This window comes from Falco cherrug, chromosome W (assembly GCF_023634085.1).
Source record: "Falco cherrug isolate bFalChe1 chromosome W, bFalChe1.pri, whole genome shotgun sequence".
Lineage (NCBI taxonomy): Eukaryota > Metazoa > Chordata > Aves > Falconiformes > Falconidae > Falco > Falco cherrug.
The window spans coordinates 15601439-15618992 of NC_073719.1; the positions used below are offsets into that span (position 1 = coordinate 15601439).

At 45.5% G+C, this 17554-nt stretch overlaps 1 pseudogene; it reads right to left on the reverse strand.

Annotated features, from left to right (window-relative positions):
- Nucleotides 1-16936: 16936 nt before the first annotated feature.
- Nucleotides 16937-17554, reverse strand: part of LOC129734640 (ankyrin repeat domain-containing protein 26-like) — a 55559-nt pseudogene continuing 54941 nt past the window's right edge.

Below are 17554 nucleotides of genomic sequence, written 5' to 3' on the forward strand. Positions count from 1 at the left end.
AAGTGCATGTATCACTTTTCACCTGAAATAATTTGATATACTTCCCCCACCTTGGTATTCATTAAATTGGGTAGTATAAAAAGGTGAAATTAGAACCATTTCACCTGTAATTCTATTGAACTGGCAAGAGGAGGTTTACATTTAAGGTTATGTCCCCCACTCACTTTAAGCACTGGATGCTGAAAATAGATATATAACCTCCCAAATACTTTTGCTTAGTCTGAAAAAAACCTTAGCATTTACAAAAAGCTGACACCACCACTTGGATTGCAATTCCTCAAGTTCTTCTTCATCTCTATCCATGACAATTTCAATCTACCTTCCCAGGAAAAGAGAAGTCTAATATATAATATATAATATAAAATGAAAGTATATTCTGCTCATGCGTATCAAATCACAACCCGAATATAGTCCGCCATATCTAGTAATTTGTTATAAAGTCTTAAATAAAATCAAAAATGCTAAAACTATGAACAAGCATCGGCCTCTTCTCAGATAATTCATTTTTCCTTGAAAGAAAGCATAATCTAATTAACACTTTTTCAGTCACTGGTAGACTAGAAAATTCATAATAAATGGAAGTCAACAATACAAAAGGCATTCAAGTAAAAGAAATAATCACTGATTATAATGATCAGAATTCTATAATGTGAACAGCTGAAAATGACCAGAGCAGTGTCACCTCCTGGAACATTAGCTTAATTACTTGTACTTTGTACTATACTGTTTGAATAAATACATTAGCGTAAATCCATAGCTCACCAATATTATTACTGTCTTTGAAATGCTACATCTTCCTGTATAATGCCATACTCCTTCATCAAACCTTTTTTAAACAAGTGGGTTTGTTTTGGGGTAGACTCCAGTGCTGCTGCTTTACTGTTTTTAGACTACTTGATCATGGACAACACCTGGTCTTGTACTTAATAGTCTGAATCAAAAACCTAACCCTAACCCCGGGTGGAGGGGGTGGGGGGGTGGGGGCGTGGGGGGGTGCAGGGTGCAGTTCCTGCTAACACAGGTTTAATTACCTTAAAAGGTCCCCTTAAAATTAGAGGCTGTTGGCGTATGGTTCGCTCCGCTTCTCTGAGAGCAACACTCACTACAAACAATCCTTTTTCCCAATTACAGTACCGTTTCTCAGCATCCCTAAAGCTCCTGGAGTAAAATCTGATTGGGTGGGTAGGACCTTCGGGTCCTTTTTGCCAAAGATGAACGGACAATCCTGAGTGTGCAAACCCCCACTCAATCTGGACAGGTCAGTGGGGTGAACAGGACCCAAAGCGTGGTGGGTGTTGGCTTCGGACACCAAAAGCTGTAACGCTTCATCGTGGGCTGGAGCCCATTCCCAAGCTGCTCCTTTTCGCAGCAGGCCATATAAGAGTCGTGCAATTATTGCAAAGTCTGGGATGTGTCTTCTCCAAAAGAACAATAAGCGTGAGGCATGCTGCAGCTCCTTTTGATTTTCTGGAATTTTTACCTGCTCTAGTGTTGAGAGGGTGTCCTGAGGAATACAGGCGGAACCTCCTCTCCACCGTATCCCTCAAAATTTCACTTCATTTGCAGCAGTTTGTATCTTTCCCTCTGGTACCTGGAGTCCCAGAGACTCTAAGTGCTGTATAATCAATCTTTCCTTGTGTCACCTGTACTGGAATAATTTCATCCCCTCCTATCAAAACATCATCGGTGTATTGATAAACTCTTAACTCCCTGTTCTGGGAGAATTTGGGCTAATTCTTGTGCCGAAGCGTGACGTGCTAAGGTGGGAGAATGTTTATATCCCTGAGGGAGGCGAGTGAAGCTATACTGCGGTCCCTCCCATGTGAAAGCAAAACGATCACGGTCCTCCCCTTGCTGGGGACCCATGACAAACATCTCTTTCGCATCAGCTGTGGCCATCACCGCATGAGCCTGTTCCTGGACGAGTGAGATGAGCTCAGCTCCCTTAGGCACTGCTGCTGTCAAGGGACCAGTGTCTGCATTAAGTCGACGATAATCTACAGTCAGTCTCCACTTCCCATTTGATTTACCAACTGGCCACACTGGGGAATTGTATGGGGAGTGGGTGAATGTTAAAATGCCCTGGTGTTTAAGATCCTCGGTCACAGGAGCTATCCCCTCCGGGCCCCTAATGGCAAGGGACAGGCTGTCACATTAGTCAGCCTGGAAGGGGGGAGGGTAGGTGCTGCTTGCAACAGGCGCTCTTCTGCCCAGGACGTTTCAGCTAATTCTCTGATCTGAGGAGTGCCAAAGGACCATGAATTCCCCTGGGTATCATACCACTGCCTGCCCTTCAGTACATCTATGCCCAAAAGATTTGTCGGGAAAGGGCCTTTTGCAGCCTGGGTGTTACCTGGGTCTGCCTCCCCCGGCATCCATAATGTTACCAAGGCCACAGGTACTGATTGAGTTTTCCCTAAAGCATTTAGGACAATTGGGGTTTTAGACAAAGTCAAAATTCCACATTGCTCTGCCTCACTCTGCATCAGTGCAGTGATTTGTGCTCCTGTGTCAAGATTGTTTTTTTCTGTGTTCCAACGGCCACTGTAATCATTAAATCTCCTCTCAAATTTAAGGTGAGTTGCCTAATAAACATTCACCCTCCCTTCCCCCCCCACCTTCGGGGGATGGAGGATAGTTTCTTCACTTCATCAGCTTTTTCCCTGATGCCTATTGATGGTGGGGCACTAGGGGTTGGCTTGAAACTAACTTTGTGCCCTGACCATGTCTGTACAGATTTCTCCAGTTTCTGGGTCGGGAGCCCATCCATTAGATCCCAGTGAATACCTCTCTGGAGCCCCAGCTGCCACCATTCCTGCCGGCTTAGGGGTCTCCCTCCCCTAGGATCAGTACATCGGACCGATTTAGAATTCTGCCTTCCCTGAGCCTGTGCTAAGCGTCCCTCAGCTTTTCCCGCAGTTCTGCGGCTCTCATTTCAGGTCTTTGCCAGGACCTACCAACGGGACCGTATTTTGTCCCAAAGTTAATTAGCTCTTGAGCAATTTGCCCTCACATAACTCTGCCTGATATGGGGGTATTTTGTATTTTCCCCTGTAGCTGGATCCCAATGGGTTTTAAAGAATCAGGAAGTCCTCGAATTAGAAGAGTCATCCCTTCTGGGTCCACAGGCATCGTCATGGGGGAGCCCTGGTGAGATTCAAGCCTCCTGTCATACATCATCTGCAGACAAGCTGCCTTTTGTACACTTTCTACCAGCTGATCCACCGTACCTGTTATGGCTAGGGGGTCTCCCCTTCCAGAGGGTTCACTCCCCCGGCCCAATACGCTGCCCTCTGCGTTAATGACCATGGGGCCTGATGGTTGCCAGCAGTTAGAAACACACCTGGGCCCCAGTATCCTTCTGCTTCCTTCTCTGACAACAAAATCCCATCCCCTCCTGACAAGGACGCTTTCCAAACATACTCTGTTTCAGATTCTTTTGGAGTCTTTGCAAAATCCTTCCTTAATTTTACTAACTCAGTTGCTGTAAACGGAGCCTCTTTAATAACCATTTGGGCACAATTTGGGCACAAGTGTCGTTGTCTGTCTCATATAAACACTCAGTCTTAACTAGGGGATACATGTGAGGAGGGTTTTCTGCTGCCTCTTTTTCCCCCGGGCATATATTTGTCTAATCCCTTTCTCTGTTAACTTCAACTCCACCTCCCCAAACGAGTCACTTTGTTTCCACAATTCTTCTCTTAATGTGTCTTTTAACAAAGCATTCTGGTTTCTCTCCTGCTCTAATAGCTGTTTGGTCTTTTCTGACTGCTCTGGCGGTGTTTTAACTGCCATTTTCAAGGAATCTACCACGGCATCATCTTGACACAATCTTTGGCTCCTATCTTCTATGGCTGCTGCAAACTTGCCCCTAAAACTGCACAAATTATGGATCTTTCCCTTGCCAGGCCTAACTTTAGCTTCCTTCTGCAATATTGTGATCCTACCCACTATACTCTGCGGTTGGAACCACTGATTTTTTGCCCATTCTCACCCTCAGGCAGCTGGGCGAGCGTGATAGGTTCCCAAAAGTCATCCAGTTTATAGAAATCTTCGCCCCATACTTCAGTGGGGGAAACATCATGAACATCTGTAGAAGTGTGGGCACACACTTCACCAAAGAGGGGTTATTTCATCCTGAGAGGGCCTCACTGTAAATTCTCTTACCACTTCCCACCCCTGCCGCCGCCCTTCACTCTCAGGAGGTCACACTTGTAAACTTCTTTAGAGACTCATCTCTTGTTCAATTCTATCGCTTTGTCCTTCGGCTGTTTTCCTCACGGACAAACAGAACCGCGGATCCAGACTCCGCACTCAGTTCGCACCAAGGCACATCTCAGGCGCACACACACAGACACAGACACAGACACAGACACAGACACACAGACACAGACACAGACACAGACACAGACACAGACACAGACACACACAGACACAGACACAGACACAGACACAGACACAGACACAGACACAGACACAGACACAGACAGACACAGACACAGACACAGACACAGACACAGACACAGACAGACACAGACACAGACACAGACACAGACACAGACACAGAGATACACAGACACAGACACACACACACACACACACAGGTACACACAGACACACAGAGACACAGACACACACACGCATGCGCACTCACACACACACACACACACACAGACAGACACAGAGTCAAGAGCCAAGGAACTTTATTTGCCTAACAATAAATCTGCAAATGCAAAGGGAGAGAGCGCGAGAGCTAAAGTGAGAGAAAGGAAGGAAAGAAATAAGGGAAGAAAGAGTTCACGGCAATAGCTACCACCCCGGAGCTGCAGCGTCCCAACAGCCTGATTCGTTTCCCAGTCCGGTGGGGGAACGTTCTGTCCCATGTTAGTTGGTTCCATTTTTTATGGAGTTGCTATAAGCTGTTCTGCTTAACCACACCTTCCACCCGGCAATGGTGTACGTGCCCAACATTCCTCAGGGGCCTCTGGGCACCCTGACCCCCCTGACCCCAAGTCTGGGCACATGCACAAGGGTTTGGTTTGGTTGTGCAGGATCAGCCTCCCCCGTTGCTCCATGGTGTCCGTCGGTTTCCTCCTTTAACAATGTATAGACCAATCTCTGCGGTGGCAGTGGTGTTACCCTCCTGCCTTAAATCCCTTCTGTGCCAGTGGTGTTATCTTCCTGCCTTAACAATGTATAGATCATTCCCTGTGGGGATGGCATGCGTTTCCTGCCATAGCAATGCTGAGACAAAACATCTGCTGTGGCGATGGTGGGTCTCAGCAGCACAGTCTCTTACACCCAGTCAGAAGGGGTATCTTGAAATTTAATCTAGGGCCCAATATGCTTTTAAAAATTATGAAATTAAATTACAGTCTTGTGAATTTACAGTAACTTTTAATCCATAGTGGATAGCTAGATCCCTGTATGTATGTGGTGGAAAGAAAGCACTCAGGAAAAGTATTTGATGCATTATTGAATTATAACCACCCTGAAACTATTTTCATTGAATCAAACCTGTAGTGCAGTCCAGCTAAAAAATAGGTCATCCCTGAAAGTTAATATTTTTTATGTCATTAATTTACTTTGACTCATTTTAATAAAGTAGGAAAAATAAATGGGATTGAAACCAGAATGTGGACATAAGAGTGATGGCCTTGTATCAGTGATACTAAACCAGAAAGCTAGAGGATGTTAGTCCCCGGAGGAGGAAGAGCCTAGGGTGGAAGCTCAGCAGGTGTGAAGGCTGCAGATGTATCTTGACTCCAGGTGAACCGACACTGCAGCCAGCGTAGCAAAAGTGATGAAAGTGGTGAAAAGGTAAAACATAGAGGAAATGAAGCAGAGCTGAATTTTAGGGAGGAAAAGTTATTTCTGGTGCTGAGGAGGTACGAAAGAGGACTGGAATGGAGAAAGAGCACCACAGATTACCGTTGTGTGCTGAGTGGGGGAATGCCAGTCAGTGGGTGTCAGCTGGCTGGGGCAAAGGATCTCTGCCGATTCCCACCGATTGTAGAGATGTAGCAAAGCAAATGTCTCCTGGGAGATGAGGAGTAGTATTGTCTACAAAAAGCCTGTGCTTTATGCTTTCTGATGGAAAAGTACCCTCAACAAAAAAAAAATAACTCCCTTTTCAGACTTGAAGGCATTTACAGTGGTTCTGCCCACTGTGGCTGGATGACTGAGCTGGTTCCTTGCGATATGTGAAGAGCCCTGCTGAGATAGAAAAAGGGTCATCATAGTCCATAGTGCTCTTGGAAACTGTCTTTTCCTGCAAAAAGCCTAGATTAAAGATTCAATCAATAACAGACGATGTTCCCTAAAATCCAATGAGTCCTTGCAGAGTAATAAACCAATTTTACTAAAATGAGTAGGGCAGAGAAAGGTGATGCTAAGGACAAGAAGAAGTAATGCTGAATTGGAGGTAATTGTCATATTCCATTAAGTTTCCTGCATTGCCCTAGGCTGGTCACTTCCTCCTTTTGTTTGTTTAATAGAGATCATGGAGTGAAAGGACGAGTCTTGATGAGTACTGGAAAAGCATGCCTCCAGTGAAATGACTGAGTTGTCTTATAAAAAGATTAGTTACATTCATTTGTTGTGCATGAAGCAATGCAGGAGCCATCTTCTGTGGTCCAAGGGCAACGTCCCTAGTTGCAGTCCATGTGAAGTGCCTCCATGTCCACGTATGTGCTACCAAAGTTCTTCAAATACTGCATGGCCTCTTGGATTGAAAGAACATGGATTCTGTTTTGAGGACTTATTCCAACAGTGGAGAATTTCTGTATGACTCAACCTTTGCTATCAGCTATAGCCTGTCATCCTGAGTTCCTGGAGCATTTATTCTTCAATCCGTTTTATAAGTAAAGCAGCTGAGAGACACACTGAACACACTGTGCTAGAGCTGAAGATACAGTACAGGTGGTTCGTATGATTTCTCATGGCCACTGCTGTACTACTTTCATAGCAAATGTGGTAACATAATTCCACCTCTCAGTCTCTCCTGCAGAAATCTGCGCTCTGCTAAGAATTTTATTCTGCAGATTCATACAGAAATGATCCTAAATGCCAGGGTTGAGTTCTCTGTGCATTGTTAAGAAAGAATTTAATTAATTCCACAGTTAATATGACAAATACCAAGCCATGAGCTGTTGTTCCTTTAGGAATTAAAAGACAACAACAATGAAGGCACTTCTGAAGAAGGTAGAAGCCTTGATTGAAGAGACTTGGAAACTACGAATGTGAGTCACGCCAGTGAAACGTCAGGACGGTTTGTGCTTGCCAGTTACATTTGGTCTGTGGTGCATTTTGGCACCTGTGCATGCAACTCTACTAATTTTTACTAATTGTGTCCTTATTTCTGCTTTCTAGCTGGGGAAACGGCAGTTCCTTGATTAGAATCACAAAAGTAAATCTGTGGATTGTTTTTATTTTAAGTGGAAGAGAGTTCTTCAGTCACGGTAAAGATCCAGTAAAGCTGTGTCACGTAAATCAGTCTTTGCTTCCCTGTTGCTTAAATAATAAGACATATTTCATATATCGGGTATGCACAGACAAACCGCAAAACCTAGATGTGCCAGAAGGTGCTATCTGTGTGGACCAAGCCTTGAGGGAGGGAGGGAAAACTTGTACCAGGCTTAGGTTAAAAACATATGACAGAAGAGAGCAAAGAGCCAGGCATTTGTCCTGGAAGTCCTGTTCTAACAGCCTCTTCCAGTGTGCTATATTCTGTCTTGGGGACCTTTTCTGGGGCCTTTTTTTTATAGTAGTGTTTAGTTATGGCAGAAATGCTGACATTTCTTCCAGTAGCAATGTTGTCCCTGAAGAAAATAAAAGCTTCACTGACAAAGGTGGAAATGAAAGCTGAAAACACAATAGCATTCAGACTTTTGCCAAGAATTACTTGCTAGCACTAAGGGCCGGACCTCACCCAGGCAGTAATACCTTCCTTCCTGGAGCCTTGCAGAACGTTCCAGAAACTCTGGAACTTGAGTGGAACAACGTGCTGCTGCCGTTCAGCCTTACATCAGGCACGGTGCTGCTGAACGCCAAGAAATTTCACTCGGTGCTGAACTCCTTGTCTGCTACTTGCACTTTTTGATAAAAGGTGTTCATTACTCAAGGGAGCACAAGGGCATGTGCATACGCTGGTTTTGTCCACCAAAACAGCTTTACTGGTTGTCCCACCACCATCTTTTTGTTTTGTACTTTAGTTTTATCTTTAGTGTCAATTTTCTCAGCAGTGATTACAGTGCTCTGCATAGAAACAAGCGGAGATTATACAGGCGGAGAAATGAAAGAAGCTGGATTTGAAGTAGTGAAATCCACAAAAAGTAGAAGCAAGCAGAACACAAACCTGTTGAATGTGGACAAAGTTAGGTTTTAGAGCAGTGCCCATTATAGGGAGGTTTTCTCTAACACAGATACAATTATTGTGCATGTCATTCATATTACAAGAAATACTGAGCAATTGTGAGAAAACATTCCCTACCAAGAAATATTTTAGGGCACTAGAATTTCATATGGAAGCTTTCTATCATCAAATGTTATTTTAAAATGTTGGTTCTTGCTTTGGATTTTTGCGCTTAAATCTTTCGGAACTCTCACTTGTATAATTTCAGACTTCAGCTCTGCTTATGATGCAGATGGAAACCTACCTGTGTGCAGATGAATGCTGTGACGTTTCTGTGAAGTGGCCAGAGTTGCAGGTGGCATATGGCAAGAATCTGCAGTATTTGCACTGACGGAACATGCAGGTGACGTAGTGCCCTCAGATACAGGGGACAGATTGTCAAAATTGCATTTAAAACAACATGCATGCAGAAGACCAGGAAAAAACATGCAACAGTGAAAACCTATTTACAACCATTTCAAACTCATTCACAGCATTTCCAATGAATATAAGCAGTTCTTGCCAACTGCCACTTAAATACCACTTCATCTATACCATTTCATGCACACAGACCAGGTTTGGGGGGGTTCTGTTCTGCAGCAAGTTGCAGTGCCGAGCAGAAGCCAGGGCAGGAAGCGATTATGGCTAAAGAGCCGATGCTGATTGAAAGTGTGTGATGCTGCAGAGGGAATGTAACACTGTAGAACCTCAGCTAGTGTGGAAATAGATTTCAAAACCAGGGCACATGAAGATGTAAACAGTCAATAGGACTGGGGCCCACCTTTCTCCTAACAATCAGGTCATTAGCAGGAGGAGTGTGCAGAATGATTTCCATGATTAAACTGCAAGTGCAAAATGCATGGAAGTGCGTGCTCATCAACGCTGAGCGGAAACGGCCTTGCTTTTTGCCATGTTTCTTCTCCTGCTTGTTCTAATTCATCCTGGATACGAGAGTCAGGCGTAAGGGCAAAGAGGCCTTTGAAAAGGCTTAAGATTCTTCTGTGTAACTATACTGGGGAAGCATTGTGAAGAACTGTGCTTCTGATTTTCAAGGTTGCTTCCCCGAAAAGTCATCAGCTCGCATTCAATTAAAATTGCCAGGATCTGAGTGGAAAGTGTCTCTGATGAGAAATGGAACAGAATTCAAATATTTGGTAGAGTTAGCTATTGTTATAATGTAAGTGATGATTGTTATATGGGTGAAGGGGACAGCTTCCTTTTTATTTTGAGTGTTATCTAACTTCTGATTCCACCATTTTTTAGAAGTCCGGTCAGTGTAGAAAGCAGTAAGAAAGACAAACTTCAACCTGGGAGACCTTACTTTTTTTTTTTTTTTTTTTTGGTAAGATGTGTATGATGCTCTACAATCACATTGTGCACGTCAGCAGTTTTGCTTTTCTGCCAAGTGCACGTGCCAGTAGAATTGCTCATAGCCGAAAGGGAATTGCCAGGCTACCCTACTGCTAATGCCATGCTTCAACACACAGATGTACCCAGGGCAATGCCCTTCATCACCCTGGGCCTTTAAGCAGCTGAGCGCTATTTATGAAAACACTGAAGTTTCCCTGCACTCTTCCATGTACCATCTGAGCCACAGTAACTTATTAAAGTGAAAAACTTCTAGAATGACAAAGGTTCTACTACAGCACCAAGAAAGGCTTAACCAGTGAAGATAATCTAGACATAAGGACGTTTAGGTAAATTGCAAAAGCCAGTGATCCATCGTTTTACCCCTGCACTTCTGGTACCTACTTTTCTCTTGTTTGCTCCTGTCTGTATGCCCGTAACATCTACACATCTTGTCTTCCATGTCCAAAATGAAAGCTGGTCTTTCTCACAGTGGCTCGGGCCCCTCCTATGACAGATGGCAAAATACAGGTGCAGGATTTTGTTGCAGGGATGAAGCTGGAATGTAATACAGCCAGTCATTTATAAGGCGAAGATTAAATTCAGCCCATGTTCAAAGTAATTTCTTCCTTGCCCCAAAATAGATGAGTCAAAAAATCCCCCAAGTATGTCCTTTTCTTGATGGGAGAAAGCTCAGCGCCATTGTGGATGCCAAGAAACAAACCAGGTTTTAAACCCCAGCTTCTCTGAGATATTGATGTATTTCTGGGAAGCAGCCCTGCAACTCCTGAAAATTAGAGGGCAGCACAAAACAATTAGAGTTTATGAACAGTAAATACAAAGACACATTGTTGATTAGATTGGTCTGAAGAATTATGTGGAAAAGGGAGCTGGAATGGGCCTGTGTGATTTAGGATTCCTTGGTAAATAATTTCTACTGTGGCTACCTAGTTGCTGTGAAAGGACTGTTAGCTTTGGACAGGGTTATTTTTGCCTTGATGCTCCAGAAATAGGTAAGCATGATGCTGTTTCATGAAGAGCCATTAAAGAGGAGCATTTGAGCTGGGTAATAACTGTCTATTCATTCTTGCAACAGGGAACGCAGTTTTATGCACAGGATTTTGATAATACAGCTGGAGGTTAAAAGTGAACTTTCTCTAAGGCTATGGCCAATTGGCACTTCACCAGCAAGAAGGTGACTGGCAGTAGTATTCGTGTAGATGCCACGGGTGTTCATAGATGTGAAGGAAGCTTGCTTGCTTGTTTGTTTATAAAGGTGCCTAGAGCTCCATTCTGCGTGAAGGTATTGCTGTAGACATCTGGGGGTGGGCCTGTGAGGTGGGAGCAGAACTTGTACTCAGTTTCTACAAATAGAACAGAATTTGCAAGGAAGAAAAAAAGTGAATATTGTCCTTGTTGTTTGTGATACACAGCTGTGCTCAAAAGGCCCAACTAGTGTGTGGTCCAGATTATCCTGAATAAAACATGGACTGTGCTGCTTGTCTTCCTAACAGTCACTGTCCTTGTTGTGCTTCTAGCAGTGATTAATAGTAATAACTAATCATTAATAATTCATCATAGTTAACAGGTAGTACAATGATCAGCTATCACAGTAGCCTCAGTTAAAGCAGCGCTTATGCTTGGGGAAAGGCGGTACTATCAATGAAAAGCAATTTGCAAATTCAAGGTTGACTGTGTCAAGAAATACAATTATAAAATCAACTTCATTTGCAGGTGCAAAGAGCCAACACCATCTGCTACTGGCAATATGTAACCAGCGGGCGAGAGGAGGCATAAATCAAACCGATGGTACAGTAAAAGCTGAAAAACTGGTTGTCCACCCCTTGTCCTAGGGGCCTTCTCTAGGTACCCTGATACCTCCCTGCACCTGCACCTTGTGCTGCCATGCTGCTGGCTGTCATGTAGAGGAGCTCTGTTTGATGGTGGTTTCCATAGTCTTCTCAAACTAGCTGTGCTAGGAAAAGGCATGCAAAGACGTTATAATTATAAGCAGATTAAGAAGTTGTCTTTCACACTGCTACTTCTTTAAGCCTTCTGTGATGTTAACCTGTTTTAGAAGTGAAAAGAAATCAGTTAGCCAACAGCAATGTTAAGTTAACAGACACTGGTATGAGGAGAGGTTGGGACAGCCAAAGGTCGTCTTGCCAATTTCTTGGGGGTTTATGGGTAAATAACGGGTACGAGTGACACAGTGTGAGAAATCTGACCCACATGAATGCTGGAAGGTGTTGAGGCACTGAGGAGTGAAGTCTTGGGTTACGTGAGAAAAGCTGTTCTGCTTGCCTTCACAAAAGAGACAGGCAGACCGTGGTGCAGGTGGGGTGGGACACGGAGTAATACCCTGCTCCAGCTGACCCAGGCCCATCAGAGGAGCTGCCAGCTCTTCAGAGGCCCATCTGCACCAGCTCAGGGGAGCAGAGAGGCCCAAGGCTGGGCGGGAACCCAAATGAAGGACTCAGAGGAAGGGGCTTGCCAAATCCAGTAGGCTGCTAGAGAGATCCACGCTGTGTGTACCTGTATCTAGCTAGGTATCTCCGTCTGCAGACACATCTACATGCACGTATCTTCGTATATAGAGCTATACATGTTTCTGCACTGTCACATCCTCAACAGCCTGCTGGATTTAGCAGTAGAATGCCTGACACTGTGGTCTGGAGCTGAAGGTGTGATGGATAGGAAAGAAACCAACGCTCATGTTAGAGAAAAAGCTCCACTAATAGGCATAGTTGAAGAGATGTGGTTTGGTAGTGGGAAACATCTCTTGGCATACTGTTTGTTCAAAGTCTCATACATTTCTGCCTTGCTTAAGAAAGGCATCCTTTGTCTGAACTCCTTGCTCTGGAGTGCAAGGAACACTGGCAGTGGGGTGCAGGAAGAAGCTGAAATTCCCTTGGTCACATGCAATTTGCCTGCACTGTTTGCATTGTGCGGCGAATGAAGAGACGGGACGCAGCTTGATGCAAGCAAATGTCAATTTATTGCACAGAAGCACGAGTTTCTATGCACTTTCAGAAGCTGCGCGTTTGAAACAGATTGGTTCTTGAAGCTAAGCCTTGCATACTAGGCAATCCCTGATTGGTGGTTAACTACCAGCAATTAACAGCAAGGTGTTACCTTTCCTTGGTGCCATCCGTCTCCCACTCCCCTGTGCTCTGCAAACATGCCTCATCATGTTAATTGTTGTCTAGACAAGCTCGAGCACATTCCCCTCAGCTAACTGATTGCCGCGCATGGTCCTAGCTTCCAGCCCGCTCCCGCAGCATTGTACAGACAAAATGAAAAAAAAGCAAAACAACCAACCCTCAGCATGCACTCGCTGTGTGCGAATAGTGCGTGGCCAGGTACTACGACGCTAGGTAACTGGTCCAGACGCTTAGACAGAAATTATGCAAGATAGACACCTGCACAGAAGATCAGTTCCCTGCTTTATAGAACAGGATACAGCTCTGCTTCAGCATGGTGAGCTCGGGTATTGCCAGGTGTGTTAGCAGCACGTCCTGGTTTCAGCTGGGATGGCGTTAATTATCTTCTTAGGGGCTAGCGCAGTGCTGTCTTTTGGCTTTGATGTGAGGCACTGCAGTTCCTCAGGCCTCGTTAGCAAAAAGGCTGGAGGGGCGCAAGGGCTGGGGAGGGGAGACTGCCAGGTCCGCTGACCCGAACCAACCGAAGAGGTATTCCGTGCCATGGGACGGCACGCCTGCTCTCTATGTGCCTGGGGGCTGGCTGGGCAGGGGGCTTGTTGCCTGGGGACTGGCTGGGCATCAGCCGGTGGGCGGCCAGCAGTTGCGTTGTGCACCACGTGCTCCTTTCTTCCTTTCCCTCTCCCTTTTCATTATAACTATTATTGTCATTGTTCTTGCTATTCTTCCATTTTTATTCTGTTTCAATTACTAAATTGTTCTTACCTCAGCCTTTGAGTTTTGCGTTCCTTTCCAGCTCTCCCCATCCCTCTGGCTGAGGGGGGAGCGAGCGAGCGGCTGCGTGGCACTGGGTTACCAGCCGGGGTTAAACCACGACACCGCACCACTTGCAGGGTAGCTGGGGCTGTTTCCAACAAGCAGCAAGGAGCAGCCACCCACATTTGAGAGCAGGTTTTTCACTGGCAACCAGAAAAGAGACACGTCATCACTGCAGTGAATGACTGGACTGGGCTTTCCCTTGCTGCTGTGCTCGATGTTAACGCTGGTTTGCCCAGCAGCCGGTAACCTCCGCTTCTCGCTGGGAGCCAGCAGTAAAGCAGCATTTACCACTGGCTTTTCTAGGCACACAGAACGTGCAGCTTCTTTGTTTTTAGTCACAAGTGCTTTATCTCTATATCCAGGGAAGTGTGGCGAGGGGTACCTCTGAGGTAAAGGCAGGATGAAAACAGGACACAGGTGGTCAGCATGCTTACAGGATAGATACCAGAGTTAGGTTCCCTCTGCAGAGCATCAGCGGAACAGAGTGGCAGCGATCAGCAATGAATTATAAGCAAACGCCTGGATGTTTCAGAAGTCAGGACTCACTGGGAAGACATACTAGTGCTGCAGCAGCACTACTCAACCACTACTCTGCCACTGAGAAACTGAAAAACTCGTGTTTTGTAGCCACCATTCAACATGGTATTTTCAAGACAGCAAAACCTGGGAAACTCCTGACACATTTGCTCATGAGGAAAAAGCAACTGGCATAATAAGATTTTCTGAAACAGGATTGTTTATTCCATACAACTGATTGCAAAGATCTGCAACCTGCTTGGAGCTACTGACCCCAAAGGGTTTCTAATGTACCTGAGCAAAGAAATCAAGAAACACGCTTGCTTTCTCCTTTGGAAAGAGATCAGGAAGTTCCTGAACCTGAACTTGACTGTTAGGGCACAAGCCAGAGAAAGCCTTGCTAAAGCCAAGGTAAGCAGCACGCACTGCTCTTCCTCTGTCCACTCAGTTACTCACACATCGCTAGAAAGGTACCAGGTTAGTGCGGCATGATTTCACCCTGTGCAAACCCATGCTGACTCCTCCCTACCAACTTCTTGTCCCCAATCTTCGGAAACGGCTTCCAGAGTACGTGCTCCGCCACCTTCCCAGGCAGCACGGTGAGGCTGCAGTTCCCAGCTCCTCGGGCTTGCCCTTCTTGAAGATGGGACAGACATTCCCTGTCTTCCAGGCCTCAGAGCCTCCCCTAAGTGCCCTGCCCTCTCCTGCTTCATCAGGAGTGTCCCCACAGTGACACCGGGGACGGACTTTCAAGCGCAGGAATTGCCTGGCCTTCTCTGTACCCCCCTCACGCCTCACCATAACTGCCATCAATGCCGGTTATGGCAGATGCCAACACCGAATTTCTGCTCTGCTGCTCCACCAGCCAAGAGCTCTCCCCTCTCACTAAGAGCTGGCAGCAGAGAGCGGTGAAGAAACTTGAGCACAGGTCACGTCTGAGTTTATCACAGTGACTGACAACACAACGTGAACGTCAACATGTTCTGTCCCTGCTTCCTCTGTGGAGACACACTAGAAAGCAGCAAAAGCTGAACTTCTCTTTGACCACTCTGGTGCAGGCTGGAGAAATTTTGTTACGCCTTTTCCCTTTGCAGCTACAAATTGGCTGGCTCCCCATGGGATCAAAACCTGTGGGATTTCCCAGCCAGCAGAAGCCCACCTGCTACCTTCTGCCCAAACCACAAGGAGGATTGCTCTAAAATACAGGAAAAGTCTGGGAACTGATCATGAGCAATACCACAACATACACCATGCTGGCCTTTTGCCTGGCCTCCAGGACAGGCTGAAGGTGCAGCGGCGAACAGAGCTGAAAGGAGCAGAGCGCTCTGGAGAGCTGTACGGTTAGGGAAAGGGGTAGAAAGCGATGTCAAGAAGGGGAACGATAAAACAAAGACATATACTAGATGACAAAGTTTATTAAATTTCAAGTTGAAACAGAATATCTGAATTAAATACAGTGCATTAACTTCACAAATATGTATTCATATAAAAAGGAACAGCGTCACAGCAACATTCATTGCTTTCCTCACTGCCTGTTAACCCAAGTCCTTGAATTAGTGGGTAAAACCCCCAAATTTTTCCAGTCTTAATTGATCTCGGGACAACCACTCTTCCTTTCCCAGAACTGGGACTTTGTTCTATCATCTTCTGATCACTACTGACTTCTGTGCACAGGAAATGACAACGCAGATCTTCAGTAACAGGTAACTCCCTGAAATAAGTAAACCTGCTTCTTTTATTGACACAAATGTCCCAGAACACTGGCTACCATCTGGGCTACAGCCACCACATCATCAGCTGCTAGCAGCAACAAAAAGATTGGCTGCCCTATCATACAAGGTTTGGAAAGTACTGAGGAGACTGGAAGTTAGTATTTTAACATTCATTTTTCCCGCACATGAAGTGTTTCAGGTACAGCGCAGCTGCCGATGTAGTAACTGGGAATGTCTACAGCTGCAGCGGCCTTTAACACAAACCCCACGATGAATACCGTGAGGGGCCACGGGCACAAACGGAAACACAGAGGGTTGGGGCTGAACGTCAGGAAATGCCTCTTTCCGATCAGGGTGACTGGGCACTGGCACAGGCTGCCCATGGAGGCTCCATCCTGGGAGATACTCAAAAGCCAGCATGGTCCTGGGCAACCAGCTCTGGGCGGCCTTCCCTGAGCAGGGGAGCTAGAACGGATGACCTCCAGAGGTCCCTTCCAACCTCAGCCGTTCCGTGGCCCTGTGATCCAAAACAAACATACCAAACCCACCACGTAACTCTCTCTGCACTGCTACACACTCACAGTAATGTTAAACCTAAGGCGCATAAGGTGACAGCAACGTGAAGTGCCCCGTCCTCCAGCATGACCACTGGTAAAGATTTCACTTTATCGGCAGAAGCAGTCACGGCATCTGGACTGAAGCAGCAGGCTCAAATCACATCAAATGATGTCCTAAGCATTAAAGTAACACTGGAAACATTAAAAACACACAGGGTGAAAGGATTAAGCAGAACAAAGGGAATGCTTTTGTTAAAACACAGAACATCAGTGGAGAAAAAATAATGCTTCTACGTTGATAAGAAACATTTTGACAATCCTGTCAAGCTCAAGAATCAAGGTGAGTCATTCTGCTAGTCCGACAAAAATAGGTGTGCTTCTTATGGCGAGTGCAAAATAAAACACCTATGCATCAATAAGCCAACAGGCAAGTGCAATGTGCTTGACATCCATTTAATAGAATTCACATTCGGACTGCAATAAACACATTTGCACATCTGAACTGTGGGATGAGAAACTATAGACGCACTATGTAAACAAAATCCTTTCCGGAGCTTTTTTCCCAGCATTTTGTTCAAATCAGGTAATTTTTGGTTAAAACATCACGGTACTCCTGTACTGCCCTGCAAAGGGGATCCTGGTCAACGTGGATACTTTTTGAAGATCCATCAGAAAATACCACGGGAGAAGCTCCAGCAGATCCAGCTTCAAGTTCAGCAGTGGCTAGGGAGAAGAGAAACAAGATTCCGGTGTTGCTTTTACCCTAGACAGGGCCAAATCAGTCACTATAAAAACATTATGGATAACTGGAGAGACTACAGTCCAGAAAGAGATTTAAAAACTTCCAAGGGATCGTAACAATCAAAGGGCTAGGCACAAAGGGAGAAACAATCTTTTTCCACATTTGCCTACCAGTCAACAGTATTTCTAAAGCCAGCGAAAGAAATTCTATAGGCTACACATTGAACATCTTCAGGGAATCCACAAATGACTCCTGCTTACACCAGTGCTAAACTGAGCCCCCCTGCAGACCTCTCGAACCTCCAGTAT